We start from the raw sequence: 16,805 nt of genomic DNA on the forward strand, positions 1-16,805 counted from the left end.
GGGGGAGATGTTCAGACTATGCAGTTTTCCAGCAGTGACTCCAGATCAACCAAGATAAACAGGAATCACTTATATGAGGGCCTCCTTCATAGCATCTCACACCAACAATGTAGGGCTTGGCTGACCAGAAAAGCAGATGAAACACGAGTCAGAGAGGGAGGGCTTAACCCTGAGGTCCTCTAGATGTCTAACTCCCTATTTAACACGCTAATAGTATCAATACTAAGAGGAACACTTCGGGAACTATTAATGTAAGGTGCCTGCTCTGAAGATGTTTATAGTCTCACTGGTAAGGGGATAATACAGAAGTGGAATATAATTGTCATGCTTAGACGATGGGAGTTGGGTTTGATGAATGGTGTCCATATGTCTTTGTCTCCTAGTTTCTCACTCTTTTTCAGCCCAAATTTAGGGCTGTCCCTGTGACCCTGGCTCTTGTGTGCCCTGGTCACCCTGTTGGTGTCTTTGTCTAAGCCTTCGTCAGCCTGTGTTGCAGTAGCCAATCCGTGTGTGTCCCTGGTGTGAGCCCCTTGGGGGTGGGGACCTGTCTTCCTCTCCGCCTGGGCCGTGTGGTCAGGTGTGACATCCTTGCTGAGGAAACCAAGCTGTCATCCCTGATGTGCTCACTCTGTACCTTGTCCTGACATCTCATATGCATAGAAATGTGCATGGCGTGGTTATCTTTGATGTGGGTTTTTGAGCCTAGTTGACGTAAAACATAAAGTGACTGATTCGGCCAGGGGGAGGCCTAAGGCAGGGACATGTGTCACCACTCAGAGGAGCGGTTAGAAGGCCTGCGCCAAGAAGCAGGAGTCCTGCACAGCACATCTTCCCACACACCTGTCCTGCACCCCTCTGCCTGGCACATAAGAAAGACAGGATGGCAGGAATTTACCCCAGCCCAATAGCAAAACATCTGGAAGTGTTCTTTGTAAAACTTTCTCATTCCGATTCAGAAGTTGTATGTATATTCTTGTCACCGAGATTTGACTTCTCAGAACTCAGGGGTAATGTGAATAAATATCTTTCCGATGCATGCTCAGGTAGGCAGCTGTCAGGAGAAGCTGGAATGAGAGACTGTTCATAACTAATGGAAGGGTAATGCTTCCAGGTAAGTTTGGGATGAGTAAAAGTTGGTGGCTCCCTCGAGTTACCTGTGCAATTAATTACATGTAATATTCCATAAAATTCTAAGAAACAATTGCTTTAAGGCTGGGGTATCCCAGCTCAGCGGCATAGCGCCTGCCTGGCAAGCACAGGGTCCTGAGTTCAATTCCCAGAACCAGAAAAAATCCCAAAACAAAAACCAAACAAGCAGATTTGCTTTAAAGGCCTGTTTTCATGTTTGTTAACCATTGTCCTTACCATTTTGTACTTCATTGCTAAAAGTCCTATTATGGTATGAAATGTTTCAGCCTAATTTAGAAAAATGATCATGAATTCTGAATTAAAATCATTGCAGATACTCATTATAAATAGCTAATACTTGTGTGTGTACTATATATTAGCCACTGTTATGGGGTAAAGTTTTATGAATAAAATGACTATGGGTTTTTGGAAATATTAGGAGCTCTTGTAATTGAACAGGATTATGCATATAAGTTTGTGATTTTATTACCAGGGATAGAATGTATCATGGTAAGGAAAAAAGAGTGATAAACAAGACAATACAATTACAAGATGAATTCACGGAGGGGAAGGAGTAATTATTTGAATTCTATTTTCTTGTTTAATTAACATTTATTGTCTTCTGGGTAATAGGCACTGTTGGGTACTTTTACATCTGCTATTTTATTTAATTACAAAGAGTTCTTCACTTCCAGATAAGATTTCCCAGAGGCCACCTTTGACTAATGAGTTATCCTAGCCTGGTGCTTCTGGTCCCCCGGCTCAGGAAATTCACCTGGAGGGTTCTGGAAACGTCCAGTTCTGGGCTTTCTTCCTTTGAGAGTCGCTTTGCCTGTCCAGGTTTGGCACCCAGCAGGAAGGAGGATTTCAAAATGTGGTGAAGCTGGAGATGTCGCTTCACTTGCAGAAGAAATGCTGACCTAAACCTGCGGTGATACCCAGCTCTAGCGCACTCCAGTGGTGCAGCAGAGGGTGCTAGGTGAGGTGGACCGTGTGCTACACCTGTGTTCCTTTGTCTGCTTCCTGTTAATGATGTCAGAAATGTCAGAGTAATTACGGAACTACAAATCCAAAGCAGGCTGGAAAGCGTTGCCCTAAAGGTCGCAAACCCAGAACTTTCAGGTACGCTAATGTATAGCCTGGGTTTTACTTTGTGTTGCCCATCAGAAATAACTTGCCGGCGACTTACGTAATAAAGGGGTTTTTGTTGTTGTTGTCTTGCTGTTTTAAGAAAACAGGACCCTATTTCAGGAACTGATATATTAAAGATAATTCCTTTTAATGAAATGCAGTACGTACATATGCACAGAGTACAGACCTGTGACTAAAAGAGCTAAATCAGAATTATAAGGATTCAGAATTATACAGATTCGGAATTATAAGGGTTCTGGAAAGGAGTGTCTGCTTTAAACGTCATCTGTGATGTTGTAGTAAAGTTGCCTCAAAGCGAAGATTAAAAGAAATAACAGAAAAAACAAAGTGACTTGGAAAAGCTCTACTTAAAAAAAAATTTGTCATAGCCTTAGCTTAGCAATGACAAATCTTTTAGACCTTTGCATGATAATAGCCTGCTGTGGCATATGTGCCATGCATTTGCCACCGCTGCCTTAGGTAATACTGTAGAGACTTTAAGATTGATTTATAGTTGAAAATATATCTAGCCCCTTAAAAAATTCCTGGTCCTCTTCATAGATTGGTTTGCTCTGATGGGAATGTGTAGTCCTGCCTGGAAGACCTGAGGAGTTGGGAAGGTGTGGTGTGGTTGGTGGCTGGGTGAGGGGAGCTTCCCGTGGACTTGTACACGGTGAGGGGTTTCTCCTAAAAAGCAGTGTTTCTAGTAGTAGTGACTGGATAGCCTTCTGTTTAAACAGTGCTGTGCTCCTTGTAAGAACAGCAGGGCACATGTGTTAGAGACCTCAGGCAAGTTACATGTTCTTCTGGGGCTGAGGATCTTTACTAGTGTAAAGGGAATTGGGTAGAAAAGAGCTGGAAGCTTTCAGATGTTGAGTTTCTGTCTTGAGGGAGAGCAGGGGGCGAGGCCTGTGGAGTGGGGACTGACTGTTCCGGGTGGACTCAGCGGGGACTGCCACATGGGTGGCCCCTGGGGAAGTGCTCACCTGCTCTGAGTGCCCCCCGTGAGGTCACCAGAACTCAGGCAGAGTTCTGGTGCTGGGGACCCGGAATGACTGAAGCAGGGTGTCAGCCTTCAGGTAGCTCAGCACAGAAGATTGCTGCGTTTCTTGGGGCTAAGTGGGTGTAGAGGGAGTGGGCAAGAAGGCCGATGGTGTGGAGGATCCCTGAGTGTTTTTAAAAAAGCAGGTGGCAGGTTCCCTTCCTAAGTCACTGCTCATTCCCTTCAGAGGGGTGGGGGAACTGGGCCCTGTGGGATGGTGGCATGGGCCTGGTGACTTGGACCATGCTCTAGACCTTCACCATTCCTGTGAAAGGGCCTTCGGGGAAAGAGAGGCCATGGGTTCCCAGAAGAGTGCAACATTGGCTCTGAGGAAGGGAAGTGGCTTGGGGACCTCCTGTTCCAGGCAGGTCCCCCTGGCAAGCCCACCTCTTCTGTGCCAGGTGCATCTTTCCACCACTTGTGTTGACCAGGTGAGCCAGAGTCTAACCTGCAGGCCTTTGTATGTGGTGTCAGCTCTGCCTGGATCCCTCCTGCCTGTGACCCATTCTGTGCCAGTTTAAAGAGCACCTCCCTTCAGCTCTCCAGGGAAACCTTCCTTATGTTATCCGTTTCTTCCATAGCATGCCCGCCTGGATTGTCTTACACCTGTCCTTGCCCCGTAATGTCATATTAACATATGCAGCCATGATTGCTTGTTCAGGTGTGAGTGCTCCCTCCAGCGCCTGAGAGCCCCTGGTGGCTGGAAGTGCACAACTCTTGGTCACTAGCCCCTGGCCACAGTTCCTGGATGAAGAGGTGCTCAGGAACTGTTTGCAGGGTGAATGCTTGTTCTGCAGCAGACGCAGCTGGGGTTCAGGGGCTGCCTGACTTGCTGGAGCCCGCCAGCAGTGAGGCCACGCAGCAGAAGAATCAGCTACTTTCCGGGGCTGCAGTAGGTTCTCTCTGTGCAGATCTCGAAAGTAAAAGAAGTCACCCTGGTTCTAAGGTTCTCACCGTGCTCCTGCCAGGGCCACACTGTGTCATGGGTTTGTCTCCGAGTGATACAACTGTTAGCTCCTCTGAGTGTTCTTACAAACAGGTTTTCTGAGAGTGAGTCTGTGTGCTTTTTCTGATTTCTAGGGCTTTGCCAAAAACCCTAAAGAATTTCCCAAGTGAATAAATCGTTCCATTTTGTAAATACGGTTAAAGACTTAGAAGGAAAAGCTATTGTTACTGTAGTAAGGCGTAGTAAGAAGAGACAGGAGATCTGTGGTCAGGAGTCTGGGCATGCATGTGTGAAGTACTTGTATGGGGTGTGTGCAGGTTCCTGGTGTGCACATGTGGCTCATGTGGAGTGTGCGTGTGCTGTGGCAATGAACATGTGTGTCCATAATGTGTGTGTACACGTAGGGTGTGCACATGCCTGAGAAAATAGTGTGTGAGTGTGCTGAGGTGGTTCTTCATCTCAGGGAGGTGAATCCTCCCTCTCTGGCCTCAGAGCTGTCCTGTGTTGTTGTTTAAAGGGAAACATTAAACTGTGCTCATGGGAAAGTGAGAAGAGCAGCAGCAGAAAGAAAGCCTGTGCTGGCCGCAGAGGTGCTGGCCCGCGCAGCAGCGGTAGGAATTATCAGCAGGTAACAGTTTCCCAGGCAGTGAGACCTGGCCTCAAACCTTTTGTCAATAAAACAGGGGCGGCTAAGTGGCTTCCAGTGGTATCAGCACCTAATGAAAAGCAAAGCAGAAACACTAAGGCAGTTAAAGATTTAATAAAAAATAAAGGCCAAAAAAAAGGCATTCTGTTTCACTTCCTTCCAATAATAAGGGAGTCTAGATGCTGTGCTGTGGTCTGCGCTCCAGTTTTCATGCAAAAGTGCTAGTGAATGCATAAATGAGACCTTGTCTCACTGTGGTTTTCTGAGAGCTATCTTTGATTCATAAGCTTTGTTTCTGTAGGAGATTTTTGGCGGTGACAAGGCCTGTGCAATGTACGTGTTTGCTGTCCTTTCCTTCCATGCAAAGTACAAATGTAAAATAAGAGGTGGTTCGGGCCTAGAAAGGCTGTCCTCAGAAGTTTCACCTCGCAGGAAGCTGAGCCTTTTGCTGGGACCAAGACTTGGTGCTTCTGCCCAGAGTTCAGTGTCTTTAGGTTCAAAATTTGGAAACTCCCAGGGTCCACTGAGCCCCTGCACTGCCTCGGGGGCAACACAGTCCAGCCCGTCTGTCCCTGGAGGACCTCATTTCAGGTCTCTGCTCTTCCCTCTGCCACCTTCAGCAGGTTACTCAACTTCTTTGAATCACTATTCTTGATTTGTAATACATATTACCTTTTTTTTTTGGTATTGGGGATCGAACTCACGACTTCACGTTTGCCAAGCAGGCACTGATGCCGCTGAGCCAAACTCCCGGCCCCCTGTTACTGTTTTGAGTGCTTAGTGAGAAAAGTAGACTGTTGGTGAAACAGTCCTGTAAAATGTTTTGGGCTCTGCAGGTGTGACTTGAAGTTGTTATTCCCAGGCTGAGTCTCTGGAATGGGAGAACAAATCATAGTGGTGAGGATTTACAGGTGTGTATGTGTGTGCACATGCACACGTGTGTGTGCCCAAGACTGCTGCAACTCACAAACTCCCTGCTGTAATTCTCTTACAGGAGAAGACACTCAGGACCTAGAGCGTGAATCACCAGTTCGAGGTTACCAAGTCGGTAAGTAACAGAGCTGGGGTGGGACCTTGGCCCTCTGGCTCCAGGGCCTGTGCTCATTACCACTTCACTACAAGAAGACAGTGACACGGGTGGTGACGGCCAGGGTGCGTTTATTCAGTAGACGTCAGAGCTCTGCTTCTGTTGAATGCATTCTTTCATGTGCCCCCTGAATGTCTGTTCAGAACCGGTGAGGTATTAACTTCAGTTACCCTGTTTTGGAGGGAAGGCAGCACATTCAGCCTTCTTGTCACCATGAACAGTAATGCTAGTTCATCTGTACTGAGTGCTATGGGGAGATCCTGTGCTGAATGTCAGGACCTCAGTGGAGCCTCACTGCAGCGCACAAAGTTGAGGTTAAAGGAAGGGAACTCCTCGCCCAAGGTCATCTTCGTCAGGGGTGGACTCAGTGTTCCCAAGCAGGCAGTGTGCCTCCAAAGCCAGGGATCCGGTCATCCTGCAGGGCCCCTCCTGGGAAAACATGCATTCTTTGCACCTAGGTATCTTCCATCCCACAAGGCACAGTCTTCTGCCTCGTCTTCTCTAGGCCACAGTGCTTTCCCTTGGGCCAGAGGCTGTGGCCAGGCTTCACCATTGGCTGGAGACCCTTGGCAGAGTGCCTTGTGGCAGCCTGCTCAGACACGCTTAGGACTTACATTTTAATGGAGCTATACATGCTGTCAAGTGCATGACGCTTAATCATACAGCTTGATGAATTTTTAACATGTTACACCCACCTTGCCACCCCCACACCAGGATATTCATTATTCATGCCATCCCTGGATATTCTCTCTTGCCCCTTTGCAGTTAGTTTGCCAAAGAGATAACCATGATTCTGATTTTTATTGTCATAGATGCATGTTTCTGACTTGCCCATATGCAAACACACTTGCTCAGCGCAAACGAAGTAGAGAGAAAAATGATGCTTTAGATTGCGTGACCCTTGCTTTGCACCCAGTGGGCGCCTCTCAGAGTGAGTGTGAATGGGAGGCGTGGGTCTGCCCTTCCCTCTGCCAGGCTTTGTGCCCATGGCATCTTGTGCCATCAAGTGTTCCTTATATTTATAGATTTTAATTATCACACAACCTGGCCCTCAAATCCAAGCCAGCTAATTCAGATGGTGTTCAGACTAAGAAACCTACCCCAGCACTCAGAAAACTGGCTTCGTTGCATGGTAGATGGTTTGCTAGGCTCCAGTGTGAGTCTTTGCTGTGAGATTTTCAGTTGGGAGTTTAGACTCTTCAATTTTCTTAGTATGCTAACTTTCAATGCCAACCCTGGAGTAAGTTTCAGTGCTAGTGCCTATGGAACTGAAGCCTGTGTAAGTGGTTTTAGTGGGTTTGGCAGCCCGGAACACTTCTGGCAATAAGATGGACTAAGATGATTTGTGTGATTCCTTCCTGATATGATCATACAGTTGACAGAAATACAAGAGTTATATCCAGGGAAGAGCTTCAAAAAAGGGAAACTCATCACTGTTAAAAATGAAGAGAGAAGTGTAAGGCTGGTGGTTGCTTGCACTCTCAAGCTTCATGGAGCTTTTGCACCCAGCCAGAAGCCCCAGAGTCTGGAGGCTGGGGTTTTAACACCACCTGGGCCTAGAACTGAGTCTGAGGTCCAGGAAGGGTTGAATAGCTCTGGAGCTTCATGTGTTCGACTTCATGGAAGGGAGCTGGGAAAGCCCCACTGCCTGGAGCTCACCTGGAGTCAACAAATGGCAACAGCGAGAAATTGAAAGCCTGGCACCGTACTCTGTGTGGTCATGCCAGATTTATATTCTTATTTATTTTTATACTTATGTGTTTTCGAAGTCAAAGTGTAATAGGTAGGTACTCTGCGAGAGCAGTGAGCCTGACCAGTGGTGGCCTGTGCCTAGAACCTGTGATTTTATGACCCTTGAAATATAAGCTGCTTTAAATTGAACAGTTAACATACTGGTCTTGTGCCATCCAACTCCCCACTGCAAACACGAAGTCCCTCCATAGGAATATTTTAATAATCAGTGCCTAATGAGACTCCCACAGCAAGAACTACCTTTGCTGAAGATGCGTTCACTAGCAAAAACTATAAACTATTGAGAAAACAAAACACTCTCAAGTTTCAAGGAATAGGGTCCTCTTAAAGAGGCTGTAAGTTGTATACTTAAAATGATTAAAATCTAAGAATATCAAAGTGATAAAAATAAAAAAAATTAAGAATTTTGAATTGCAAGAATTGAAATAAGAAAGTCATTACAATTTAAGTTTAACAAAATAACCGGGTGATGCACTCCTGTAATCCCAGAACTTGGTAGGTTGAGGCAGGAGGGCTGTTGCAAGTTCAAAACCAGCCTGCACTACAAAATGGGTCCAAGGCCAGTCTGAAGTACATAGAGAGACCTTGTTTCAAAATGACCAAAAGAAACAAAATACAAAAAAACAAAAACCAAAAAAACCTTAACAAAATAATTAAGCGAAAGATTAGCTATAGCTAAAGAGAGAGTTAATGAATTGGAAGACACTAATAACAGCTAGAGTTTGTCAAGTATGTAGTCTACAAGACTGTTTTGCATACTTTGCTTGTATTTACTCATTTAATCTGCAACCAAAATTATGATGAGGCATTACTTACCATCTGTGTTTTGTAGACAAGGAAACTAAGGCAACTCCTGCCACTCGCCCAGGTCATGTTTCCAAATGTATGTTGCAGAGCTGGGATTTCCCCCTAAGCCGACTGGTGTAGTCTAGAGTCTATGTCACATTACCACACTATGAGATATCAGCAAGAATGAGCATAGAGCCACAGAGATGGAGCAGCACTCACATCTGCAGAGAAGGACTAGGGAGAGGAGTGTTAGAAAACATAAGGGTTCCATGGCCTCTGGGCCTTAGGGTCCAAGGATTTGTAACCTGGTCAGCATCTAGAGCAAAACTTCAGATTCCGTGCCAGTACGCACTGTTGTGCTGGAAACATGTGCCCTTGTGTCTCAGTCACTTTTGTGATGCTAGGACACAGTACCCCACACCTACAATGTTAGAGAGGAGAGTTTTTATTTCAGCTCAGGCTACTGGTCCACAGCAGTGGTGGTGAACTGATGGCAGGTGTGCTGCTGCAGCAGCTGTGAGCATCATACAAAGCTCTAAAAGGTCCGTCATCTCTGGTCCACAGTCTGCCATGGCCGAGGCAGGACCACATGACCAAGGGGCATCGTGGAGGGAACGCTGCTCCCATCGCGGCAGTTGGGGAATGGAGAGTGGGGGGCAAGGCTCTGGGGAGGGCGACACAGCCTCCCAGGTCCTGTCCTCTGTGACCTGGCCTTCCCACCAGGCCCCACCTCCTGATAGCAGCTCGGCTGTAGGGCCCTCGTGTCTCAGTCCCTTTCTGAGACACATGACTCAACACTGACAACTTGAAGAGTGGTTCATTTTGGCTAAGTTTGTGGAGGTTTCAGTCAGGAATATGCTGGCTCCAAAGCAGGGAAGCATGGTGGAGGAGAGCTGCTCACCTCATGGTGGACAGGAAGCAGAGAGAATCAGGGTCGGTGCTGGGCAGGAAGATGGACCGTTCCGGGTCATCGTGCCCACCTGGCCACTCCTCTCTCCACCAGACCCCATCTCCTAATAGCAAGTAAACCGTCAGCCCCCATAACCCACTCACTTCCCCAAAACCAACCTAGGGTTGCAGGAGGCTGTGTGTGGGGGGGAATCTAATCCACAACCCCTCATAATCCAATCACCTTCCAAAGACCCACCTGCAAGGTTAGTGGTAAAGCGTAAAGGTGGTCCCTTAAGAAAGAAAAAGCCCTGGTCCGTAGCACTCACCACCTCTCTGATGTCACTGAACTGGAGCTGGGAATAAATGAGCACAGCCAGGCTTCTGGAGCTGGTGTGTGCTGGTTGCCTCAGGCCACTGGTTGGGCCCTGTGTTCTATTTTAAGCTGTCATCTGGGGTTATGCGTCCAGGGGTAGAATTCTCAGGAAGTGGTATTGTTATGAGTGATTCATGGGGCAAAAAGGAACAATGGGGTGAGAGTGGAGCTCTGCCTCCTTTCTTTCCTTATATTTAAAGACAAAACAAGACACAGTCACCTTCTGTGAATGCGGGAGGACAAACCGGCACACCCCTTCCACCATGGGTGGGAGAGAAAAGGAGCATAACCTACCAGCCCTGCTAAGCACACATGCCTTCTGACCCTACAATTCCATGCCGAGGACTTTACTTATAAATTCAACCTTTATTTTATAAGTATGTGCCAGGTTTAGAGGTATAGACTGTAATTCCAGCATTTGGGAGGCTGAGGCAGACAGATTGCTAAGATTTTGAGGCCAGCCTGGACTACAAAGTGAGTTCAGGCTCGGCTTGAATTACATAGTAAAATCCTTAAAAAAATTATAGCTATGTGGATGTAGGTATATGTTAACATTTATTCATTGCAGCAGTGTTGTTTGTAGTAGTGAGACCTTGGAAGCAATTTAAATGTATATTAGTAGTCATTTGATGGATATATAGTGTCTCCTTAGGGTTGCATGCTGCTACTGTTCAAAATAGTAGGTCACAGCTAAGCATTGTGGTGCATGCTTGTAATCTCAGCAGTTGGGCGGCTGACACAGGAGGACTGAGGTGAATTCAAACTAGCCTGGGCTACATAAGGAGTTCAAGGCCAGCCTGAACTATATAGTGAGACTGTGTCTCAGAAAACCCAACCCAACTAAACCAAACCAAAAAAAAAAAAAAAAAAAAAAAAAAAAAAACAACAACTAGGTCACTTGCAGAAGGGGAGGAAAAAGGAATTAGGATGTGTTATATATGTGTATCAGTTCCCCATAATAAATGTAATCATTGCATACTGCAAACATACTAATAAAAGTGAAGTAGTAGGTCATGTGTGTTGGGAAGGAGTCGTTTCCAGGCGACGTGCTTGAACTAATAAGAAGCGCATACAGAGAAGTATGTGTGGTATGCTGTCACATGCAGAAACAGGTGAGGTATGAGTGCTTTTACCACACATGTGTACTCTGGTACGGGATTATGCTCAGATTTACTGGAAAGACACACACACACAAAAGAAGGGCTGCTGTTTGAGAGATTCCTGTTCCCCTTGGGAAGAGTCTAAGGTATTGTGGGGCTGAGGTGGATGGAGGGTATGCTGATTTACATTTAAAACTGAGTTTTAGACATAAGCATATAGAAGTTGTATTAAAAATAAATTAGTTAAAAAGATCTACTCAGGTTGCCTTTGGCATGAAGGGACTCCCTCATATAGAAGAGGTGAGCAGGTCTTGGTGGGGGTGCGAACCCCCAGAGGAAACCAGTGTGTGCTGAACCCACGCCAGAGCTGGACACTTCCTTGTTGACCTGATTTCTTACACGCTTTCTCCAGACCCTGGAGCTGCCTAGAAAATAGGTGCTAAGTGTGGCTCCTATATTCAGGAAGAGGGGAGGGACGTAGGAGTTGTGTGCAGAGGGGAAGGGGGTCTGTGGCCCTAGACACAGGCGGAGCGGCGACTCTGAGCACGCCGAGGCGAATCCCCCAGGTCTCTTGAGGGCCCTCCCTCTGCCGCCTGGCCCTGGCACCATCCTCAGGAGTGCAGGGAAGAGCTGGTTGTTCCAATCCTGCGAGTCTTCGCTCTGGAAAGTGGAAGCTGTGCTTTTGGAACAAGTGAATCCTGATGTTTTGGAAAACAGCAGAGGCAGGAGAGTTTGTCATGTGGTGCCCTTCTTTGCTGGCTTAGTTTATTTCTCCAGCTCCCGTACTGACGCATGTCAGCGGTCCTCGAGACACTAGCTTCTGTTATTGGAAAAGAGTGACTTTGAATTTTTTTGGTGTTTTAAAAATTTTTTTTTAATTTTAAAAATCATTTATTTATTTATGTTTTAGCAAAGTAGATGTTCCCAGAGCAGCTTGTATTGTCCTTATTGTTGTTTTCTGTAGTGGGCCACGTGTCTAGTCAATCATGAAGTGTTTTATAGAACTAGAGGTGTTCCCTCTTCCCTCTCCCTTGTTGCGGTCAGAAATAAATTCAGGAAATGGGCTGTTTGTCTTCAGAGGGCTTTTATGATGATGTTGTGATTAGATCAACAGTAATCCAAGTGGCCATGAATGACCACTTAAACTTACAGAATCAACATCACAAAAACCAGCGTGACTATAACTGAAGACATCTGTAGCATTCACACGTAGTTCTTGCAAGTGTGGGTTGTCTGACCTTGGCACTTGGCAGGCTCTTGAGACAGTATTTTGTGGACTCACTCAGAAAGCGCTGTTAAGCACTTTTAAGTATCACTGCCCACTCTGTAATGTGGGGTGCAGTGGTTTTAGTTTACTGGAACATGAATGTGAATCCACAGTGTTATCTGACCCTCCCAAATAGTAATTCTGTCCTGAGATGGAAAGGCTTAATGCTTCTGCTGTGGGAGACCTTCTGTGACTCCCTTCCTGTGCTCATGTTGCACTGCGTGGAATTTAATTAAAGTAATTATCTTATTGGCTTTACAAAACTGCAGCTGTTTGTAGCCATCACCACATGATGCAGGGATCCCTGGAAAAGTTGCATGGATCATCTTGCGCTTGTGTGTGGAGCCGATATGCAGCCCTTGTCATGGCAGCACTTCAGATTTTATTAGTCAGGATTCCTCTCACTCCCAAACAGAACCCAAATTCAGCTGACTCGTGGAAAGGGGATTGGTTGGGTTCCTTAATTGAAAAGTCTGGGCATGGAACTTGAGGCATAAGAATTCCCGTTGAATCAGTGTTGCCAAGTCTTAAACAGTGTTTCACCATAACTAAGCACTGCTTATATTCTCTTTTCCAATTGTGGTACGAGACAGCTGGTAGTGGTTCTAGCAAGAGGTTAAAAGAAAAAAAGGCTACTTTCCTAATAGTTCAACAAAAGTCTTAGAATAGAATCTCACTGTCTATGATTGGTCTTTTCTGGGTAACACACAAACACCTCTGAGCCAATCCCTATAGCCGATAGGTGCAATGATCTGATTGGCTATCTAGGATCAAATGCCCACCCCTTGGAGAAGGTAGATGGGGGAGTCTGCCCCTTCTGGGTCCCAGACACCCAGAATGAGGGAAGGGGATCATTCCTCCAGGAACTCCAGGAACCATTTGTGAGTGATGGGTAGGAAAAAGCAAAGGGTACCCAGTATAGTAGGTTTTTAATCATTGTTTACTCAGTGAGTGAATTAACAGATGAATGAGCAAATGAATGTGTGCTGCTGATTCTGTGAGCTGGTTACACAATCCTCCGAGTGGGGTTTTAACAGATGGAGCCTCTGCAGAGAGGAGGGATGAAAGAGAGCCCTGGAATCAAGTCATCAAATTAGCTGAAATATTTAACAAGAAATAGGAGACAGAAGAGACATGTGATAGCTCTTTCCAGATGTCTGAAGGGCATTCACAGGGAAGAAATGTTACTGGGTCTTTGCTCTATTTCCTAGGTTCTGACCTTGACATTTTAATTGACCTCACATCTCACTTTTATTTCTATTAGATAACCAGTTTACATTGATTATAGGAAATCCAAAAATGTACCAAAAAGAAAAATGAAGTCCTCTTAATAATTTTATTTCTAGGGTTTACTGCTAAGAATATTTTGGTTTGTAACCTTTCAATTTTTTCTCTATAGTTGCATTTTTAAGATGTTCTTATTTAGTCTTGACAAGTGTGTTTGTCAGAGAAAGAAACTGTGGCTCAAAAAATTTAATAGCATGAGTCCCCATACCTCTGTTGGGGCAGCCAGGGGAACCAGTGAGCAGGGCAGCTGGCTTTGAGCAGGCACTTGTGGGTGGAGCCCCTGAAGGAGCAGGTGGATGTGGAGGGATAGGAGTTTAAGGTGTGTGCTTTATACTTCTCACCATTCCATTCATGGCTGTGGTGGGTGATTGATGATGGTTGCACTTCTGGTCTTAAAAATTCTCAAAAAGCTCATACACTGAAGGTTTGGTTCCCAGCTGGTGTGTAGGGCTTGGTTGGAGGATGCAGGTCATTGGAAACATACCCTTTGGAGGGTATATTCTGACTCCAACCCCATCTCTCTTTCCTTGTTGTCTGGCTGCCATGAGTGAGAAGCTTGGTTTGTTGGTGGTGTCTCCCATGATGGTCTGACATTCCACGTACCCAGAGAGTCAGAGGGCCTTGTGACCATGGACTGAAGCCTCTGAAACCATGAGCCAAAATAAAACTTGCCTCTTTATAAATTTCTAATTTCAGGTATTCTTGTCATAATGATGGAAACCAACTCACACATGGGTTATGTCCTGTCATTGCATATATATGATGACCCTGTTTTCTGAACCCTGGAGCAGAAGACATGATGTGAAACAGGGTTAACTGAACAAACGGAGGAAAATATATTTTTCTTGTATGCGGTCTCCTATGATGTCTTGACATGGTTTCATAGCCTAGGTTGATAAGTATCATTATCCCCATTTTGCAGGAGAGGAAACTAAGGCTTCATTGAAGCTACAGTTTGAACCCAGGCTAATATGGCCCCAATGGTCAAGAGCCTTTTCATAATGCTTTTGTCATCCAAGTCTGTCTCAGGAATGAGCTTTTAAAGGTTCTGAATCTCCAGGTGACTCAGTATGTTTTATCCCATCAATTAATTAATTTTTATTTTTTGTAGTACTAGATGTAGAACTCGGAGCCTTCTCTTGCACTACCTTCCCAGCCCTTTTTTATTGTTTTATTTGGAGACAGGCTGTCCCTCAGGTGCTAAGTTGCCCAGGCTGGGCTCGAACTTGGCATCCTCCTGCATCAGCCTTGTAGAGTTCTCGGATCACAGGCGTGTACTGTCACACTTGGCTATTTTAGTGAGTACTCATTCAGGGCTAAGTGCAGAAATTCTGTAAATCCTGGGATCCTAAGTGACAGACCTGCAAGGGCTCCTTTTAGGGAATTTATAGAGTCTGAATTCAGTCATTAAAAGTGTGATGACATTTCTGTGTGATCTCTGAGATTCATTAGCCAAGTACCAAGATGCTTTGAGTTGCAAGTGACAGAACTTTGTGTTCAGATGGAATAGTTAATCGAAGTAGTTAAGTGAGTCACATAACCAGAGCGGGGAGGTGCCATAGGTTTCAGACATACTTAGCCAGGGCCTTAGCTTCATTTCTTTGTGATTCTCTGGGCTCTGCATGTCTGTGTTTGACTTGGCTCAAAGGTTCACTGCCTGTATAGCAGCAAGAGAAGAAGGGGCTACCATCTTTTTCCACCCCACTGGACATTATTTCTAAACTTATCTCTGATTGGATCATCTCAGGACATGCATCTATTTCTGAACTAATGATGGCAGGAGAAGGGGGATAGTACTGATTGGCTTGGACCACTGGTGGCAAACCTATGGCATGGGTGCTGGCTGTTATCATTGAAAGCTCAAAAAGGTTCGCCATCACTGGTGTAGTTCATCCAGGACCTCCCCGCTTTGGAGTGAAGATGAGGGAGGCTCTTTGATGGGGAGGAGTGGAGTAGATGTTGAAAAGGGGGCAATGGCGATCTCTTATGTGGTCACCTAATAAATGGATATTGTGAGTGCTAGGCTCTTTCCATTCATTTTTACAGTTTCTCTAATTTCTCATGTAAGTAGGTACTTTTTCCATTTTACAGGCGATGAAACAAATTTAGAGAGGTTTGGTTGCTGCTGGAAGTCATACCCCTGGGAGGCCAGGGAGATGTAGCCCAGGTTCTGGGTCTCACATTCTCTCCTCCCCTTTCTGTGACGGTGGTAGAGGAAAAAGATTGTTAGTATCTAGCAAGGTTTGTCTAATGACTCTTCAGTTAGCAAGATTTTGGGAGTAGTTGCTGTTTTTTGTTTCAAGCTTTATTTATTTTTATTTTAAAGCGAATAGAACAAAGAGAACATCACAAAGCAAATCAGAACAGAACAATGCAAGCAACACAGCACTTCACAATAAGACAGCAGGACATCAACAGTAGCTACCATAATGTCTCTTTTCTTTGAAATAGTTGAGCATACCTCCACACACAATAATATCAAACATAAGAATAGTATAAAAGCATTCAAGAAAATGAAAACATTACAGGACTTCAAAATCAAATAATAGGAAATGAACAGTGGCTACTATAATATGTCATTTTCCACAAAAAATTTTGTTTATACCATCACATATAGTAAAATCAAATAAAACACAACAGGATAGAACCAATCAAAACAGAAGAACAAAAGCATAGTAGGACTTCAAAGCAAGATGATAGTAAATCAGCAGTGGCTATCATCATGTCTTGTTTTCTTCAAAATAGCTGTTCATACCATCACAAATAATACAATCAAAGAAAACAGAATAAAATCAATCAAACAAATGAATGAAAGCATTATAACACTTCAAAGCAATATAATAGGAAACCATGATTACCATAATATATTCCATTATATTCAAAATAGCTACCCTTATCATCTGACGGCATAAAATCTAACAATTGTTTCAAGCTTTTATTAGAGAAATCTGACCTGATTTTTTTCCTTAACTACCTCTAGATAGGAGGAAATGTCCTTTGCCAGGTTCGGGTAAACAGCTGATAATGGAACGACCTTCTGAGAAAAGCAGGACCATTGTCAACTACAGTGCCTCAGAAGGGATGGTTGCATGAGATGCTTTTACAGAAATGGGTTCTCTCTCTTTTTGACTTTTCTGCCTGAGGCTGCTGATAGCTTTTCAAGTAATAGAGTAACTATTACATAATGTTTTATGCTGCCTCTTTCCCTTGGGTCCAAGTATATTTGTGACTTTAAAAAATACAGAATGTCTTTTATTGGTTTTTTAACAAGGAGTTTATGTAAAGCCAGTGTGATTCCCAAATTAACCTGCCAGAAAGAGGGCAAACAGGCTGGCTTTTTGGTTTATTCCAGACTGTGGAGACGTA

The 16,805-nt window shown here is 44.8% G+C and overlaps 1 protein-coding gene across 24 annotated transcripts in view; it reads left to right on the forward strand.

The window, feature by feature from the left end:
- Positions 1-16,805, forward strand: part of Cyrib (CYFIP related Rac1 interactor B) — a 146,715-nt gene that overhangs the window by 24,049 nt on the left and 105,861 nt on the right. For 23 of the 24 annotated variants that reach the window (XM_063231087.1, XM_063231078.1, XM_063231079.1 and 20 more), the window contains exon 2: positions 5,888-5,941. The gene's annotated coding sequence lies outside the window, so the exon portion shown is untranslated. Of the gene's footprint in view, positions 1-5,887; positions 5,942-16,805 lie in introns of those variants that run through there. The other variant, XM_063231089.1, reaches the window with a different exon arrangement.

This window comes from Cavia porcellus, unplaced genomic scaffold, assembly GCF_034190915.1.
Source record: "Cavia porcellus strain 051 isolate PalLab524CR breed Dunkin Hartley unplaced genomic scaffold, mCavPor4.1 scaffold_19, whole genome shotgun sequence".
Classification (NCBI taxonomy): domain Eukaryota; kingdom Metazoa; phylum Chordata; class Mammalia; order Rodentia; family Caviidae; genus Cavia; species Cavia porcellus.